The following is a 14,747-nucleotide window of genomic DNA, read 5'->3' as shown; positions in this document are numbered from 1 at the left end:
TATTTGCTTCTTTAGCGGGAGGAACATCATTCAGCAAGCTTGACCTGTCTCATGCGTACCAGCAGCTGATGCTAGATGAGGAATCAGAGAAGTATCTGACTATCAATACCCATAAGGGCCTGTACAAATTTCATCGCCTCAGCTATGGTGTTTCCTGTGCACCTGCGATTTTTCAGTCTGTAATGGACCAGATTTTACAAGGGCTGGACCATGTGACATGTTTTCTGGATGATATTCTCATTACTGCCGCAACGGAGGAAAATCATTTGAGAAAACTGGATGAAGTGCTCACACGTCTGGAAAAACACGGTGTTCATGTGAAATTGTCTAAATGTCAGTTTTTTTCAGAGCAGTGTGGAGTATCTGGGACATCGCATTGACCAGGATGGCTTGCACCCCACGGATGAAAAGGTGACAGCCATAAACAAAGCGCCTGAGCCAACAAATGTCACGGAACTGAAGTCCTTTTTAGGGCTTCTTAACTACTACAGCCGTTTCCTGCAAAATTCCTCCACCTTACTCCACCCTCTACACAACCTGTTGAGAAAAGAGGCAAAGTGGATTTGGACTTCGGAGTGTGCTAAGGCCTTTGAAGATGCAAAGCAGCTATTACAGCAAAGTAAGGTGCTGGTGCATTACAACACACAATTGTCACTCCGGATTGCCTGTGATGCGTCACCTTATGGAGTTGGGGCGGTGATTTCTCACATAATGAACAATGGAGAGGAACGGCCGATAGCTTTCGCATCCAGGACGTTAACGGAGGCTGAGAGAAAATATGCCCAAATCGAAAAGGAGGCACTGGCTATCATCTTTGGTGTCAAGAAATTCCATAAATACCTCTATGGGAGGAAGTTTACACTGATTACAGATCACAAACCGCTGTTAACTATCCTTGGACCAAAGTCAGCAGTTCCGACGTTGGCAGCATTAAGGATGCAACGCTGGGCTCTCATCCTCATGGCATACAGATATGATATTGAGTACAGGAGATCAGCTGATCATGCAAACGCTGATGCTCTGTCTCGCCTACCCACCGCATCATTCGACAACACAGGAGAAGAGGCAGGTATTTTTTACTTCTCACACATGGAAGAATTACCAGTGGGTGCGAAGGACATTGAGAGAGCTACTTTTAAAGATCCTACACTGAACAAAGTGTGGAGCTACACAATGAATGGGTGGCCCAGTTATGTTCAAGAGGAAGCACTGCGACCATATTTCATACGCAGGCAGGAGTTGTCCGTTGAACAAGGTTGCATTCTTTGGGGCCAGCGAGTCATCATACCCCCAGGCTATCGACAGCGCTTACTGGAAGACCTTCATCATGTGCACCCAGGTATCTGCCGCATGAAAGCGCTCGCTCGCAGCTACATGTGGTGGCCGGGCTGTGATGGGGAAATTGAGGAGCTGGTGAAGGGTTGCTCTATCTGCCAAGCTGTTCAGAAAATGCCAGCAGTCGCACCGCTGCACCACTGGAGGTGGCCGGAAAGAGTGTGGCAGAGAATTCACATTGATTTTGCAGAGAAGGACAAACAGTACTTTTTGGTGGTTGTTGATAGCCATTCAAAGTGGTTTGAAGTTTTTCCTATGTCTTCTATCACATCTCAGAACACCATTGTAGTGCTGCGAAATCTGTTCTCTGCGTATGGACTGCCAGAAGAGCTGGTATCAGATAATGGTCCACAGCTGGTGTCGAGGGAGTTTACACAGTTTCTGGAGGGAAATGGTATCAAACACACTGCTGTACCTGCATATCATCCTGCAACAAATGGAGCCGCAGAGAGGTCAGTGCAGATTTTGAAGCGTGCGCTGGCGAAGGATATGTTGGAGGCAGAGAATAAGGCTTCTTTGCCACTTAGCCATAGACTTGCAAATTTTTTGCTCATGTACCACAGTACACCACACACAGTGACTGGTCGGACTCCGGCTGAGTTATTTCTGAAGCGGCAGATTCGGACTCGTTTCAGTTTGCTTAAGCCCAAGCTTGCTAGTCAGGTTGAAGAGAAACAAGCAACACAGAAACGTTTTCATGACAGTGGTGGTTCTTGTCTTCGGGTTTTTCAGGATGGGGAAGCTGTCCGTGTCCGAAATTTCAGGGGAGGAGTGGAAAAATGGATTCAGGCAAAAGTGCTAAAAAGACTGGGAGCTGTCACATACATGGTACAGGACGGTCAGAGACAACGCACAGTGCATGTCGACCACATCTTGCCTTGGCGAAAAAAGGGTGAACAAATTCAAAAAGTGTTGCCCTCACCAGTGGTTGAGAATGAATCACCAGTCATCAAGGACTGTGTTTTTCCAGCTGTTGTCTCCAGTGCACCAGTGAAGCTAATGCCCCCTACGGTTCCCATTAAACCGGCTGAACAGTTTGTTGATGTGTCACACACAGAAAGCAAAAGCTCACCTGAGGAACGGAGGTACCCAGTGAGGGTCCGTGTACCACCTAAGAAACTGGATTTATAACTTGCAGTATGTTGTATGGAAATGCTATTTTGTTTCAGTAAAGGTTAAGCTGCCAAGTGTTTATTTAGATTTTCATTGTTTTGTGCTAATACGTTAATGAACGTTAACTGGCAGAATTAAAAAAAAAATGTCCAGGGCAGTAGATTTTGTCAGTAGTTGTTAATCATTGTTAAATAATAATAATAAAAAAGGCTATGTTAAGAAAAAGCTAAAAGGGAAGGAGTGTAATAGTTTGTGTAATTAATAAGTAGAGTCTACCATCTTGTGGTCAGTATTGAAAATGCGGTAATGACATTACATGTTTATATTTGGAAACGAGTTTTGATGTTACCGGAGTGAACCGGCTTCGGTAGTTCAGCAGTCTGTATCAGAATGTTATAGAGTAAAGACGGTTGATTGAGAACTCCTTTTTGGTCTGATTATTGTCTCAACCCCAAGATATTACATCATTCATGAAACACGAGCAGAACGAATTTGTGTGTAAATCGTGTGTAAAGTGGTTCTGCCGTAAATTTTCGGATTCATTAAAATGTTCGTATTTTCCAAATGTTAGTACGCAAGAAATCTACACCTGCTCCCAGCCACGCGTAAATGGTGTGCTTAACATCCGAACGTTTTGCCCATTAAGGCTGCATTTTAATTCACCTTAATCGGGTACATATTTAAACAGCATTTTGAAAAAAATATTTTATATAGTAATTACATATGGGTTTTCTTTTTACTTTTATTATGAGAACCAATATCAGATCTGGGGATCGATGGCGGTCCTTCTCCTGTTTGAATACGATTTTTCCGAAGTGAACTAATTAGTTTTTTTGCTGTCAAGCTTAATGTTGAACTATTTTCTTCTCCATTCTGGGACTGTTCGATTAACAGATGAAACTCCATTAACTGCATCTGTAATATGCTGCCAAGCTTCCTTTTTTTAGGACCTGATAGGCCACTATGTACGCTTGAAAATAAAATGTGGCGTTTTAAATGAACTTCTGATGATAAAACTTCAATTTCTGCATCCGAGAAATCTTTCTTTTTCATTCGCATTCATGTTATTATATGCATATAGATGTCAGTCAGATATAATGGGCCTGATTTATAAGAATGAACGTGCACGCGCATCCCATTTACGACTGGTTGGAATTCACTAACACACACACACACATTTTACAATCACATCTGACGTTTACGAAGTATTTGTGAATCAGGAGAAGAGTTTTCGGGAAGGTCTCTTTACACGCAAATCACTCTCATATTTATTCGCATATTTTCGAATGTTTCATGAATAAGACCCATTGTATTTACTCTGTGCATATATAATGTTACTATGATAAAGGCTCCAGTAATAATTTAGCAGTTAGAAGTCCTGAAGTCCTATGACTTGAACGTAAAATATGGACACATGATGATGAATAGCTAATCTTTATTTCATTATTAGAAAGGCTGTACAGCTTTTGATATGTGGGAATCTACAGTAAACTAATGACAAAATCTGTGTGTTTTAGTCTAAATCAGGAAACTGCAGAGCAGCCGAGTACATCTGCGAGCCCTGCCTTGAGGTCGCATCATAGGGGAAGGGGAAGGAGGCAGTCACTTTCACCTGTCAGATGTCCAGCACCACCAGACCAGCTGGAACAAGGATGGAAGACCGAAAATGATCCTGATGTGGCCCCCATTCCACAGTTTTGCCCCGACTGGAACCTGGAGTGCAATTGGACACCTCCACAGAGCAAAGCCCCCTCGGCCTTTTCAAGCTCTTTTTTTCAAGGACATTGTATGCCAAAGCAAACAAGCTGGCAGAGAGAAACATTGCTGCTGGGAAAAGGTACAAGTGGACCACCATCAACCCTGCAGAGATGTTCAAATTCATTGGAGTTCTAAAGCTCCCAGCAGTAAGAGACTATTGGAAGAGAAAAAAACATTTTTTACAATCAAACATCAAATATTGAACATATTTCAAGTCTTTCAAATGCATTGCACAGTGCCATCTAGGGGTGGTTTTGGATATTTTGTAAATTGAGACTATAGAGAATATTCCATTTTAATGAACATTTGGTTCCCTTTATTCTTATTTCTGTTTTTTTTCACAAAAAAGTATGATGACTGCAGTCACAGAAATGTAAATATTTGTTTTGTTTCTTTATACTTTTTCACCCAATTGTTTTTGCAGGTGTTCTAAAGCCTTTGAGGAATAAATATTTTTTGTGAAATCCTTTCTTTATGTTTTGTATTTTTATACAATAAAAAAAACTAAAATTCTGTTTTTGTATTTCTTGGTGATCACATATCACATTATAACACATATAATTGTAGCTGAGAATCTACAGAATCCAAAAAATATGTCTCTATTTATTCTGCTATGAAAATTGACCATTCCAGAAGCCATACATCGTGCCAGGTGAACTTAAAACCCCTTAGACTTTGAAGGGTTACTTAGTGCAATATCTATGTAAATTCATATTATCTACAAAACTGTAAATGTTTTTTTTTCTGCCTAAACCTATGTTTTATTCTTAAAATTGATTGTGTCATTTTTGTCACGGGTCAGGGTGTGTCACCAGTTCCTCGCTGTTGTTTGTTTTGGTCCTGTCTTTTGCTGCAGTATGTTAGGGTGACAATTAGCACAATCGTGAGCTGATCTTCAATTAGCACTATCATGAGCTGATCTTCCTCACCTGTCGCTCGTTTCTCTACCCTTTATATACCCAGCTGTGTCTACCAGTGTTTGTCAGTGGATTGTTTTATGTTGCGTGTGCTGGTCTGGCCTGTTTGTGCTTGCTGTGCTACTTACCAGTGATCTGTGTTCAGGATTCCTAGACGTGTGGATCGGTGCAGGACTGTGCATCTGCTAGTTCACGTCCTCGTCAGTTGCTGTGCATTCCTGGACTCTCTGTTCTGACGGTGGTCTCTGCTTCTCTTCACGTCTGCAGTATTGCAGGCTCACCGGAACTACTGATCGGAGAGGCTTCACTATTATTCACTGTGTCACGGAATTAATTGTTCCCAAAGTTTTCTAAATAAACTTTTCACTACTCCTCACTGCATTTGAGTCCTCCTCATCTCTAAACTCCAGGGTTCACGACAATTTTGTTGTATTTATATGTGTGCACTGCAAGATTCAAAACCAAGGAACCAAGGTAAGATTCAAACCCTGTTTGTACAAGCACACTATAATTAAAGCTTTTTCCGACTTTGATTCTGAACTTAAGCAACTACACCCACCATACAGCACGGATGTGAAGTGTTCTCCTGATTTCTGATTCTCCATATGATCTCTGATTGATTCTCAATTCCATGATCCCTTTAAATAAGAGATTCAGGTTTGAAAACCACTGCTCCAGATAAAGGTCACTTATTCTTCTCAGCGGCCCATAATATCAGTTCAGTTGGAGTGTCTTGTAATTTAAGCTCCTGTTGCTGATTCCATTCCTCTGTGGCAGGTTTCATCCTCATCATCATCTCCTTCCTCCTCCTCCTCCCAGCCGCTCTTTGTCCCCACTGGAATCATGTGGCCATGAGACTCCAGCAGGTCAAGCTGGTTAAAGCCTTCTGGAAACTCCATCACTCAGCGAGAGAGAAGTGAGATATGAGATGGGACACCCAAAAAGTAACGTCATTTGGAATTGGACCCTTTAAAAGCATGGCAGAGAGAAAGACCCTTTTTGGGTCACCCAAAAAGTAACTTCATTTGGAATTGGACCCTTTTAAAACATGGCAGAGAGAGAAGTAAACAGCCTGGGCCGGGTTTCCCGATAACGATAACGGGTTTTCTTAGCTCTTAAGAGCGCTCTCTACGTGCAAGGTTACGAACGATCGCAGCAATTCCACGTGCATTTCCCAAACATACACTTAACATGAACGCGCGAGAACGCGTTCTACGTGCTACTTGAGCGTCGCTATCCATTCCCGAAGTGCTGAAATATAACATGGAGTCGTATTTTGAACGTTTAACCTAATAATCGTCATTTGTTGTGGATTAGAAATCAAGACAAATAATGGATATAAAACACCTAAGGGTTGTTCCATAAAGCAAGATTAGAAAATAAGCCAGGCTTATTTTGGTTAGTCAAACTTATTGTCGGTGAATTCTGTTTCATAAAGCAAACTTAAAATAGTTCAAACTCAGTTACCCTGGAAACTTATGCTGGGAAACTAGCCTGGTCCGGGGCAGGCTAACTGTCAGGCTAAGTCTGAGTTCAGGCTAAGTCTGAGTTCTGAGTTCTTTTTTTAAAAAATAAATAAGGAAATGTACTTTACTAATAAATGTAAGAAATTATATGGTATAAATGCATTTGAACAAATGAATAAATGTTCAAAACTTGTGTATTTAATTGGTGAGTTTGTTTAATGAGTTTGGTAATTAATGAAGTATATAAATAGGGAGCTGAACTCGTTTCCAAACTTAACCATGGCGTGTCCTTTCATAGATGAGGTGTTGGATGAGGGAGCTATAGTCTTCATTTCAAAGAGAGAGAACTTTCAGAGACAGGCCAGACCCATTGGCATTAAATGACAGCTAACTATATGAACGATATAGGTTCTCAAGAGATGGGATTGCATATATTTGTAGATTACCAAGCCCACACATAAACAAATAATTATTTTATTTAATATGGTCTAAACCATGACTGTGTAGCCTTTAAAATTTTCCACTGGTCCCTCAACTTTCTCCTTAGTTGAACAAACACACAGAAGTCAAAGTATTTAATGTGATTTGTCTTTATTCAGAGTGAATCTGCCTGTTAGGGGTGAAAACACACAAATAAATGTTGTGAATGATCAAAAAGATAATGTTTTTTTTTTCTTTTCCTCTAAAAAAAAAAGGTAGTTCTACTTGCATTTTTCTGTAGCTGTTGAATTTCCAGCTCCAACTTCCTCATCTTTAGTTTTTTATACTCGATGTCGATATCAGTTGCTTCCATTTATTTAAGGCAGTATCGTTTATACTCTCCTTTTATGTTTTCTGGGTTACGTAGCAACATTTAAGTTATTTCATTACTCTTGTCACATTGTTTTAATTTCTTAATACTCTAGAACAGAACTCTAGGACAGTGTCAGCATCCTGAAAACACATTATGATCATTTTATCACACAAGTACACTTTTTAATATTCAATACAGTATAGCATGGATGGAGTACCCCCTCCTTGAACATACAGACAGTCTCCTCATCCTCCTCAACTGATGGGCCTTCTCAAACTCAGTTAAACTCATTAGCTTACATAATTGATTTAAAAGGTCTCATACTCACAGGCAAAATGATGTCTGGTGGATCCATAAAGCATACAGAATCTTGATCAAAATGCACCATTACAATAGCACAAGTACCACATGACATTACTGCTATGATGTACTTAGGCCTACAATGTAAAATACACACACACACACACACACACACCTTTTATATACTCACTCCTTATACTACATGATATGATTTTAGATGATGCCCCCCCCCCCCCCCCCCTCCCTCAGTCTTCTTTTTGGTCGCTTCAATAAAGAAAATAATTTAAAAAAAAAAAACCTGAATAGTTGTAACTTCAAGCGATTTACTTACCATTCAGACTATATTTTTATATTTTATTTTCACCTGGCAGTTCTTTTTCCTTCACTTAAGTTGCTGCTGCGTGAAAGCAATTAACGTTAGCTTACTGTTATTCACACACAAATTTTGCAATGTATTGTGACACATTAAATGTTGAAGTATTTTAAATAGTTTACACCGCTACTTGTTCTATGTTCATGAACTACAACTCAGCTACTCTGACGCACCCGTGATCGTACTGGGTGATCTAAACCAATGTAAACTGGAGACTTTGCTGCCGGGATTTGAACAGTATGTAAAGACTCAAACAAGAAATAACAATATCCTTGATAAGTGCTTTGTGAATGTCAGGGATGCTTATGTGTCCAAGAGTATGCCACCAATTTTAAACTCTGACCACAATGTTGTGCATATGAATCCTGTGTACAGAACTAAATTTAAAAGAAGCAAACCAGAAAGGAAGATGATCAGAATGTGGTCGAATGAGAGTGTAGAACAACTGAGAGCCTGTTTCGACTGGACAAATTGGGAAATTTTTGATGAAGGCTCATTTGATGAAAGAACTACAGTGTTAAATGACTATATTAACTTCTGTGTGGAGCTGAACATACCTACTAAAGAGATTAGAGTTTATCCAAACAATAAACCATATGTGACCAAAGGTATTAAGGAAATTATAAATGTGAGGAAAGTAGCATTTAAAGAGAAAGATATTAGGACACTTAAACAAACAGAAAGAGAGTTAAAAATTAAATTAAAGGAAACAAAAGAAGTTCATAAAAAATGTTTGGAGAAAGCCTTTAAAATTAATAACTCTAAAAAGGTCTGGGACATTATGAAAACTATGTCGGGATTGTCTCCTTCAAAAAAATCTATTGCAGTTGACGATGAGTTGTGTTTTGGGAATGAATTAAACATCTTTTTTACTAGATTTGAACAAATTAACAAACACAATGAGATCAAAGAAACAATAGATATAGTTCCGTCATTAATGGATAGAATTGTTATTGAGGTTGAGGATGTTAGGAAAATGTTCAAATCTATTGATACAAAAAAGGCTCTTGGTCCTGACGGATGTAGTGCAGGTCTTCTAAAGAATTTTGCACATGAATTAGCACCGGTGTGGCAACCACTATTTCAAGCTTCCATTGACACACACACTGTTCCTGTGATTTGGAAGACCGCATACATTAAACCATTACCAAAAACGCCATGTCCAAAAGAATATAAAGATTTTAGACCAATAGCCCTCACCTCTGTGATTGTGAAATGTTTAGAGAGACTGTTACTTCAGCATTTAGTTCACACAGTCAAAGACAAATTAGATCCTTGGCAGTTTGCCTATAAGAAAGGCTGTAGCACTGAAGACGCAGTTGCTGCTTTAGTACACATCATCTCTAAACATCTAGATAAACCCAAAACAATCGTTAGAGCTTTTTTCTTAGATTTCTCTTCTGCATTCAACACAGTACAGGTTGACAGACTGGTGACAAAACTTGTACGGCTGAACGTTAATCCCTATCTGGTCCAATGGTACACTTCATTTCTCACTGATAGAGTTCAGAGAGTCAAAGTGAATAAAACTGTGTCGTCTGCAATCATTACAAATGTCGGAGTCCCACAAGGTTGCGTTAGTTCTGCCATACTTTTCACCTTATATACAGATGACTGTCGAACTGACGTGTCAAATCAGTATATTTTGAAATATTCTGATGACACTGTTTTAATATCTGTGATAAATGATCTGAACAGTCCTGAGTTTCATCAGCAAGGTGTGACTAAATTGAATGAGTGGTGTGAGAATAATGCCCTTGTCATTAACACCAGTAAAACTGAGGAGATTGTATTTGGGTCTGTATCCGATATAATGCCAGTTCTTAGGAGGAAATTAGATCGGTTAAGACATATAAATATTTAGGAGTGATTATTGATGATATGCTGTCATGGAAAGATCACATTGACTCACTGTGTAAAAAAACAAAGCAGAGAATTTATTTTCTTCGTCGTCTTAGATCATTTGGAGTAAGTAAACAGATTCTCCTGTTGTTCTATAAGTCTGTGATAATGAGTATACTGCAATATTGCAACTCGATTTGGTATAAAAGCTTGTCTGTTATGCTGAAAACAAAGTTGTATAATCAATTAAAAATTTGCTCAAAGATTATAGGTCAGCCCCTTGAGAAGCTCTATGACTCAGCCTATCATAACAATTTGCTAAGGCTAGCTAGTACTATAACATCTAACCCTTTGCATATTCTGCATAAAGAATTTGAACTTTTACCATCAAATAGGAGGTATAGAGTGCCCAGATTTAACAAAGTGAGGCTGAAACACTCCTTTGTGCACCAGGCTACCATAGCGTTAAACAAAACATTCAATCAGAGATCAAGTGTGAAGGTGTTAGAAGAATAAGTGATGTACTGTTTAGATGGTATAATATGTGATGTGTAAGTGCATGTCGATGTAGAATGTATGTATATACGTTGTATGTATGTTGTATTGTAATATGTGATGTGTAAGAGTATGTCGATGTAGAATGTATGTTAGATGTTGCAAACATATACACTGTTATGCAAGAAAAATTTCAGACTCGTCTGACAATAAAGTAGTAAAGTAAGTAAGTAAAGTAAAGTAAGTAAGTACTTACGCTTTGAGACGATCAGCAATTTCCTGCCAAACTTTCTCTCTTGCTTTCTTTATTGCCGCTGTATTGACTTTTTTGGTGATGACATCTTTAAATTCTCCATTATATGTTTCCGTGAGCATCGCTGCTCTACCCATGCTCGACTTTTCAGGACTTTAAGAGAATGGCGTGCACGCGCAATTATCTAGACTATTTAAACCTGACTCAAATTAGTAAGACCATATGATCCTCAACTTACAGTTATGGAACCAATTTAATGAGGCGTTAACATGTTTTTCACAAATGATACAAGTTATTTAATTTTATATTTGACACATACTGTACAGGTTCTGTGAGGCACTAATATTCTAAAAAACACTGTAATCTGGAAGATGTGGTTTTGGGCTTATCGTAACATATGCAGCCAATTTCTTCATTAAAGATACTAATTGTTTTTGACAAGTGAACATCAATGTTTATTTTCATGTCCTAAAGAGAAGTCCTCCTCAGGCAGCTACTGGAACATAAAGTTATAGGTCTTTGGAGTCTGAGATATATGTGACTGACATTCAATAGAGCTCATAATAGTGAACTAATCCAATCATGAGAGTGTCAGCATCACTTCCTAATTATTTAAGGTTTATTTTTAAAAACTGTCTTTATTAGGATTATTTTATGTTTAAGTTTTAAACAAACAGAGAACATGCGTCCATCCTGGCAAGAGTAGTGGTCACAATCTCAACCTAGCTAATGTATTTGGGGGGATATATAAACTTCATAAACTGGTTTCCACAAAGAACCCATTTGAGGCACGTGCTTCTGAAATGTTATGACCACGTTAAGAGTAAAACCCCCACAATTGTTCACTTTTTAGACATGTTACTTTTGTGATTAGTAATTAATTGGTTATTATTTCTTAGTTCACAAGTAGTTCTCAATGAGGATATATTTCTTTAGTAACAATCAAATACCTACCAAGGAACTACCTTTGTACTAATTACCTATTACTTAATGCTTAGTTAATATTGCTTCCATATTAGTTAATAGTATTAACTTCGGTGTTAATGCAGTACTACCTATTACTTCCTGCATAGCTACTTGTTAACTACTGACCATTATTTTAAAGTGTTACCCTATGAGTTTATATAGTAAAATCCCGTTTTAGGACACTTTAGTCATAGACATTTTCAATGGATCAAATATATTGTATGACTGAAACATCAGAAAGAGTCTTGAAGTATGTAGGGGATGATCAAGATTGAGCCGTCTTTTTCCAGAAATATGTACAGTAGGTCAAATATGGACTACTTTCTGGGTGATTTAACAACAGAAAGAACATTTTTGCCCAGAAGAATTTTCAATGGGTCAAATATAGGCTTGCTTAAGTAATATCAAAAGCAGTCAATGAGAATGTGTAGAAAGTTCAATATCGAGGATTCGTTGGCAAAATATGTTAAGCAGGTCAAACATGGGCAATTCTCTTGCTGATTTAACACAAGAAATAGTCTATGATATATGTGGTGTTTTGGGGACCCTTTGGCCAGAAATATTTCAATGGGTCAAATATCAAGAAAGTCTATGAGAATATATAGATTGCCATTTTACAACCCTTTGGCCGGTAATATGTTCAGTAGGTCAATTATGGACTTCTGCACGATGGCGTAACATCATAAGTCAAGTTGAATGTTTAGAAAAATCGATATAAAGGACTTTTTGCTGAAATATGTTCAAGTCAAATTTGGACTACTGTCTGGCTAATTTAACATCAGAAGGAGGCAAAGAGTATTTACAAACTGTTTAAGATCGAGCACTATATGGCCAGAAATATATTCAGTAGGTCAAATATGGACTACAGTATAGACGAGGTAACATCAGAAGGAGTCTATGCGTTTATAAGAACTATTTTGAAGGTCCTTAGGCCAAAAATATGTTCAACAGATTATACATTAAATGAGTAGTTCACTTTAAAAAAACTTTTGCTGATAATTTAGCCCCCCCCCCCCCCCCCCCCCCATGTCATTCTTTCTTCAGTCGAAAAGAAATTAAAGTTTTTGATGAAAACATTATAGGATTTTCTCCATTTAATGGACTTCATTGGGAACCAAACAATTCAAGGTCCAAATGAGAGTTTCAGTGCAGCTTCAAACGACACCAGTTATCATTTTACAACTATTCAGCAAGAAATATTTTCATCAGGGCAATTACGGAATTCCGTACATATGGCTGACGTACAAAATTTCAACATCGAGGTCTCTTTGGCCAGAAATTTATGTAAAAGTAAAAAAAAAAAGGGGTTTGGTGTCTGGCTGATTTAACATCATAAAGAGTCTTTGAGAGTATAGTTGTCACAGTCGGCGTCTGCACCATCCTGTCTGCGTCTCCTGCACTACACTTCCCATGATCCTCTCGTCTGCACACCTGAACTCACTCCCTCATCAGGCTCCCGTTCAGCGTCCTGTTTCATCTGTTTCACCTGTCTTCACCCCATTATGTCTGATTCCTCTGTGTATTTAGTTCTCTCAGTTTCATTCTGTCTTTGTCGGTCGTTGTCTATTGATGTTTAGTGTGAACCCGTGTGGTGCCCGTGTTCCTGTCTGCCTGCCTGTTTATATATATATATATATATATATATATATATTAAACCCTTGTTCTCCCCGATACTCCGGTCTCCTCGTTCCTCTGCCAGAGCCACACCGTGACAGTACGACCGACCGCAAAAGAAAAGGAGATTGACCTCGTTGCTGCAGTCAATCTGCTCTGCTTAGAGCAGGGGAATCGCTCACTCGAGGACCACTTGGCGGATTTCCTCTCCCTCGTCCCAGCCACATCTTTCCCGGACGACAGCCTCTGCAGCTTCCTATATGCTGGCCTCAACACCGCCACCAGAGAGCTGTTGTCCGGGTAGGGTCCTCTGTGGAACTTCGCTGCCTATGTGGATTGGGTGCTGGTGTCATGTGGATCTTCTTTCACCGTTGACGACGGCACCAGCCCCACTCCAACGCCCGAGATCTCCTCATCGCTGGTTCCGCCCAGCTCCGTCCAGCCCGAGCTTTCCTCATCGCTGGTTCCGCCCAGCCCCATCCAGCCAGAGACCATCCAGACCGTCCAGCCAGAGACCGTCCAGACCGTCCAGCCAGAGACCGTCCAGCCAGCGCCAGAGACCGTCCAGCCAGCGCCAGAGACCGTCCAGCCAGCGCCAGAGACCGTCCAGCCTGCGCCAGAGACCGTCCAGCCAGCGCCCGAGACCGTCCAGCCAGCGCCAGAGACCGTACAGCCTGCGCCAGAGACCGTCCAGCCAGCGCCCGAGACCGTCCAGCCAGCGCCCGAGACCGTCCAGCCAGCGCCCGAGACCGTCCAGCCAGAGCCCGAGACCGTCCAGCCAGAGCCCGAGACCAGGATCCCACCCAGCCTCCCTCTCCCACCTCCTCCCGTCACGCAGCCGTCAGCCCTTCCGTCTGCCAGCTCCCCTGACCCAGCCTGGTCGTGGGATCCCCGGTTTTTGCCTCCCGCCTCCTCCACATGGACACTTCCTCGGCCCCCGGTCCCATTGGCTCCCCCGTGGCTCATACCTCCCTCAGCTCCTCCATGGTCCCACAGTCCACCAGCTCGGCCAGGCTCCCTCTGTCCTCCGGATTCCCCTCGCTCCCTCGTCATCCTCCCTTCACCTTTGGACTTCCTTCCCTTGGCTCCGCCCCGTCATGTCACCCCCCCGGTTCTGTCGGACTCCTCACTCCCTCCAGTCACCCGTCAGCCCTCACTCCCTCTGGCCTCACCGTGTTCCTCTGTGTCCCTGTCATCACTTTGGTCACCTGAGCCTGTGTTATCACCACGGTCCCTTGGTCCCTCGTCAGCACCTTGTCTCGTCAGTCGCTCTGCTTCACCCTGGTCTCCTCTCGCACTTGCTCCGCACCTGTCAGTCGGCCTCGTCTCCTTCGGCTCCACCAGGGGTCCTCCCTCCATCTGCTCCGCCCTGGTCTCACCCTCAGCCTGCTCCGCCCTGGTCTAGCCCTCAGCCTGCTCCGCCCTGGTCTCGCCATCAGCCTGCTCCGCCCTGGTCTCGCCCTCAGCCTGCTCCACCCTGGCCACGCCCTCAGCCTGCTCCGCCCTGGCCACGCCCTGCCCA

At 41.2% G+C, this 14,747-nt stretch overlaps 1 pseudogene; it reads right to left on the bottom strand.

Moving 5' to 3' along the window:
• Positions 1 to 7,169: 7,169 nt before the first annotated feature.
• On the bottom strand, positions 7,170 to 10,782 carry LOC148970119 (uncharacterized; annotated as a pseudogene).
• Positions 10,783 to 14,747: the final 3,965 nt, after the last annotated feature.

This window comes from Pimephales promelas, chromosome 21 (assembly GCF_988280905.1).
Source record: "Pimephales promelas chromosome 21, fPimPro1.hap1.1, whole genome shotgun sequence".
Lineage (NCBI taxonomy): Eukaryota > Metazoa > Chordata > Actinopteri > Cypriniformes > Leuciscidae > Pimephales > Pimephales promelas.
Note: the sequence above shows the minus strand (reverse complement) of the source record. Positions and strands in the feature narration are given on the sequence as shown.